Source organism: Penaeus chinensis, chromosome 4, assembly GCF_019202785.1.
Source record: "Penaeus chinensis breed Huanghai No. 1 chromosome 4, ASM1920278v2, whole genome shotgun sequence".
NCBI classification, from domain to species: domain Eukaryota; kingdom Metazoa; phylum Arthropoda; class Malacostraca; order Decapoda; family Penaeidae; genus Penaeus; species Penaeus chinensis.
Genome location: NC_061822.1, coordinates 28,356,199 through 28,361,198, shown reverse-complemented (window position 1 = coordinate 28,361,198; position 5,000 = coordinate 28,356,199). Strand labels below are relative to the sequence as shown.

The following is a 5,000-nucleotide window of genomic DNA, read 5'->3' as shown; positions in this document are numbered from 1 at the left end:
CACAGAGAGGCCTAATAGTCTTATCCCCTTATTAGTTTTTATATTATATATTTTTTTATATAATTAATTTGTCAACTCTCTCCCTTACTCTTTTTCTTCATGTTTATCTGTCAGTCGTGTCTCGGACTACACAATAATTAAGCTTTACCATAGAATTACCTATTATTATCATCATTATAAAACTACTAATTGCTATAAACATGACCATGGAACTATAAAGTTATAATTCCCATAAAACTACCAATTTATAGCTTCGTCCTTCTGTTTAATCGCACGTTACCTCTTCAGTTTTACTCCTAGAGTCCTATTACATGGGACAAAAAAAAAAACAAAAGATATATAATAAAAAAAAATCAGTTTTTCTTGGACTCGTGTTCCATGTGACTGCGGACTTAATTAAATTTGGTGTAAAATGGGTGATAGTTGACAACATAAATATTAAAGACTGGAACACACATGCGTCCATACGCGTGCACACGGGCACATACACACACGTATGTGTTAAGTACCATAAAACATTATTACCATTACAAGACCATTCACTATAACCATTACCCTTCCATAAAACCATCCACTATTACCGCTGCCATTACGAAACCATTCACTGCAAGCATTGCCACTACTATTACAAGACCATTTACTACAGCAATTACCATAAACCATTCAAAATTACAATCACAAAACCCTTCACTACAACCACTCGCTCTCGCCCTTTACCATCACAAACACCACTCGCTCTCGCCCTTAACCATCACAAAAACCCATCCACCACAGCTATTGCCACAAACAAACCCATTTGTCATCAACCGCCATCCGTTTCGTCAGTCAGGTAAATAATCCGCGGTCGAGACTCAGCGCGAGGGAGCAGGCGATTCATTATTCAACACCTGTTCGATATCCAAATAGTCCAGTGACAGGTAAGACGCCATTGGGTTATCGGCGGGTGGATAACTGGTGGATTGGTGGATAGGTAGATAGATGGGTTGGTGGATAAATGGGTTGGTGGATAGATGGGTTGGTGGATAGATGGGTTGGTGGATAGAGGGGTTGGTGGATAGAGGGGTTGGTGGATAGAGGGGTTGGTGGATAGAGGGGTTGGTGGATAGATGGGTTGGTGGATAGATGGGTTGGTTGATAGAGGGGTTGGTGGATAGATGGGTTGGTGGATAGGTGGGTTGGTGGATAGATGGATTGGTGGATAGATGGATTGGTGGATAGATGGATTGGTGGATAGATGGGTTGGTGGATAGATGGGTTGGTGGATAGATGGATTGGTGGATAGATGGATAGGTAGTTATAGGGGAAAGATGGATTGGTAGTTATAGTGGATAGATGGGTTGGTGAATAGATGGGTTGGTGGATAGATGGATTCGTGAATAGATGGATAATTTTTTTTCGGTGTAGGAATGTGGTTGGGTTAAAGGTGGGTGGGTAAGTGGATAAATGAATAAGTGGGTAAATGGATAAGTGGATAAATGAATAAGTGAGTAAGTGGGAGACCGAGTAAGTAGGTGGATGAAAAAGTGGATGTGAGTGAGTAAGTAGGTGAATGAATGGATAAACAAGTAGGTGGATGGACGAATGGGTAGATGAACATACAGGGAAATGAGACGAACCACACGAACGGACGAAATAAGTGGATAAGACCGACAAACAGACGGATGAAGTGGAGGTAGGAAGAGGACCCGTCCAGGTGGAAGGCATCGAGAGAGAGAGAGACACACACGGGAAGGTCAGTCATGAAGTTATAATGATCGATTCGCCAGTAAGTCACAGAGACAAAAATCGATTCGTAATGGAACAAGGAATTGATTCGAAAGGACATGAGGAGAAGGGAGGGGAAGGGAGGGGAAGGGAGGGAGGGAGGATAGGAGGGGGAGGGAGGATAGGAGGGAGGGGGAGGGAGGAAAGGAGGGGGTGGGAGGGGAGGGGAGGGAGGGAGGGAGGGAGGGAGGGAGAGAGGGAAGAGGGATGAGAGGTGAGTAGGTGAAAGGGGGTAGAGGGGAGAAGGGATGGAGGGGGAGGGGGGGAGGGGGGATAAAGGGAGGGGGAAGGGTGGTAGCAGAGAGGTAAGAGGAGAGAAAGGGTGGAGAAAGGAAGGGGAAGAGGAAGGAATGAGTAGGAGAGAGAGAGAGGGAGAGGGAGAGGGAGAGAGAGAGAGAGAGAGAGAGAGAGAGAGAGAGAGAGAGAGAGAGAGAGAGAGAGAGAGAGAGAGAGAGAGGGGGGGGAGAGAGGGAGAAGGGAGGAAGGGAGGAAGGGAGGAAGGGAGGAAGGGGGGAAGGGAGAGAGGGAGAAAGGGAGAGAGGGAGAGAGGGAGAGAGGGAGAGAGAGAGGGAGAGAGGGAGAGGGGAATAGAGCGAGAAAAAGAATTCATACGAGAGAGAATAAGGAGGTAGAAGAGACAGAGAGAGAGGGAAGGAATTATAAAATAAGACGAGGAAAAAACAAACAAAAGACCTTGAGCAAAAAAGACACACACAAAAAAAAGAAAACGAGGAAGAACGGAAGGAAAAAATTAAGAAAAACGCCCTTCTCTAACTTATCCATAAGGCTGACTTTAGGCTAATACGCTTGGCCTTGAGAGGAGGAGGAGGAGGAGGAGGAGGAGGAGGAGGAGGAGGAGGAGGAGGAGAGGAGGAGGAGGGGGGGAGGAAGAGGAGGAGGAAGAGGAGAGGACGAGGACGAGGAGGAGGAGAGGACGAGGAGGAGGAGGAGGAGGAGGAGGAGGAGGAAGAGGAAGAGGAAGAAGAGGAGGAGGAGGAAGAGGAGGAGGAGGGGGGGAGGAAGAGGGGGAGGAAGAGGAGGAGGAGGAGGAGAGGACGAGGAGGAGGAGGAGGAGGAGGGGGGGGAGGGGGGTGGGAGAGGGAGGGCAATACTTATCTGCCCGACTGTTAGCTTCAAGCAGCAAAGGAGGATAAGACATGTTTGTTTTTTACGCATACTATGCAGGGAGGTAGAAAAATATGTTTATTGTTATTATGTATATGCACACACACACGGACACACACACACATGTATGCATGCATACATATATATTATATATATGTATATTATATATATGTATATTATATATATGTATATTATATATATATATATGTATATTATATATATATGTATATTATATATACATGTTTATTATATATATGTATATTATATATATATATATATATTATATATATGTAAATGATATGTATATATATATGTATATCATTCATAAAAATAAGGTTCATAAAGAAAGAAGGACGACAAAGTAAAGTTGAATTCTGTAAAACAAACAAACGAATGAGGAAAATGTAGTGAAAGCTAAACGGCATGAAGACCTCTGTTTATTCTAAGCATTCGCTTAATTGGACCAAATGGCATAATACTGCCTCGTATATGATGTGCGCACACACACGCACAAGTCGCACATACACACGTACACACACACACACACACACACACGCGCGCGCGCGCGCGCGCACACACACACTTATACACGCATCCTCAGACAAATACACGAACTTACACTATTCCCAAATTCATTCCTGTGTATTTGCTGATGAAAAACAAACGCATACAGATGTGCTAGTGTATGAGTAGGTGATTAAGTAATGCTTAATGCCTTTCCCAACAATCTTATCAGTCAGGACAAGCAGCAACGAAGTGTATTGTAAACCTTTCGAGTACATGAATAAACTGCACTCACATATTAGCATATACACGCACGTATGCTTAACCTAGCTTTACCTAAACCGTGGAGTCAACGTAAAATCGGAAACGTATCGTGTCTATGAATTATTCAAGGGTTAATCGGTCATCTCTTTCGCATCTGTTTATCAACTATTCTCCCAGTTCTTGACTTTTATTTCTTCTCCTCTTGTCCTATTGTCTTGTCTTCTGCTAGTGAAAAATGTCTCGAGGTACGTGTCCTTTTCCCCCGCCCTTAGGATTACCCTTGTCCTTGCATCTGTAGGGGCGCCCCTCCCTTCATCCCTCGTGTAATCCAATCCTGAGATCGTCATCCTGATCTCCCTGTCTCCCCCCTCTGCGGCGCCTCCTCATGCAGCCAACCTGTTGTTGCAGTAGCCATGAGGCGGCTGTGACGTCATGGCCATTGCAGCAGTGGGCAACTCCCTTCAGGAAAGCCCGCAGAGGCCACAGGACTCGCAGCTGATAGCGCTCCACAGTGCTGCCTTTTGTTTTTCCCCGTGGAAGGTAACGCATTGGCGGAGGGAATCCGAAAGGAGCGGAAAGGGCAGCGCGCATGTGCCGGCCAGCCCGAGAGCCTTCGATTCCCCGTCCAGCTCATGGCGTCACCGTGCCTTCCGTCTGGATCGATAGAGAGCGAACCTTTTCGACTCGCGCGAACAATCTAGAGAGGTTCTCAGGGGAAGTCCTCGTACCCTCGCTCCGACGTTGGTCTCTATCCGTCCTTGTCGTTGTAGCGTAATAGAGCTTTTAAAGCGAATGGAAGGAAGGTAATTAGGCGTCGGTAGCATAGATGGACTCCATTCGCTGCGAGAACCCTGCGTCCTTAAAGCTGCACATGGCAAGGAACACTATCTTTTTTTTTTTTCTTTTTAACCAAACCGTACTTAATCCTTTGCTTTAAATATCCTAATTCTACGTAAAACTCTTGGCGACATACCTCGGTTTTCTTCAAAGAATTTACGTAAGGGACGCACAGAAGGGAAAGGAAAACGCCCGAACGCCAATGAATAAATTCTGGCTTGCCTTGTGAGAGCGGGGTGCGCAGTGACAGTGCGCCACCGCCATCCGAGGGGAAGTGAGGACAGGCGGACACGTTAGTCAGCGACGAGCACCAAAACTTTTGTCTCATCAGGTGAGTTTTAGCAAGGAAATTGTGAACAGCGAGTGTGTGTTTGTTCATGTGTCCATTGCGTCGACAAGCATCAACCTCTCCCGTCCGTCCCTTTGGTTCGCGACACGGCAGAGGCAAAGAGGGACGAGAGGGACAGAGGCCAAGGCCCCTGGCGAAACAGCGTCACTGAGTGTTT

General features: G+C 46.0%; 1 protein-coding gene and 1 long non-coding RNA gene across 3 annotated transcripts in view; one reads left to right on the top strand and one right to left on the bottom strand.

Annotated features, from left to right (window-relative positions):
• The window catches only part of LOC125047965 (glycerophosphocholine cholinephosphodiesterase ENPP6-like), an 88,068-nt gene that overhangs the window by 25,675 nt on the left and 57,393 nt on the right, over positions 1-5,000 (bottom strand). Inside the window, exon 1 of one of the 2 annotated variants that reach the window (XM_047646528.1) lies at positions 4,631-4,750. The exons of the other annotated variant lie outside the window; for it this stretch is intronic. The gene's annotated coding sequence lies outside the window, so the exon portion shown is untranslated. Of the gene's footprint in view, positions 1-4,630; positions 4,751-5,000 lie in introns of those variants that run through there. 2 annotated transcript variants of the gene reach the window in all.
• Positions 4,692-5,000, top strand: part of LOC125047980 — a 9,889-nt gene continuing 9,580 nt past the window's right edge. The window contains exon 1 of the long non-coding RNA XR_007116782.1: positions 4,692-4,825. This is a non-coding gene — a long non-coding RNA (uncharacterized LOC125047980). The remainder of the gene's footprint in view (positions 4,826-5,000) is intronic.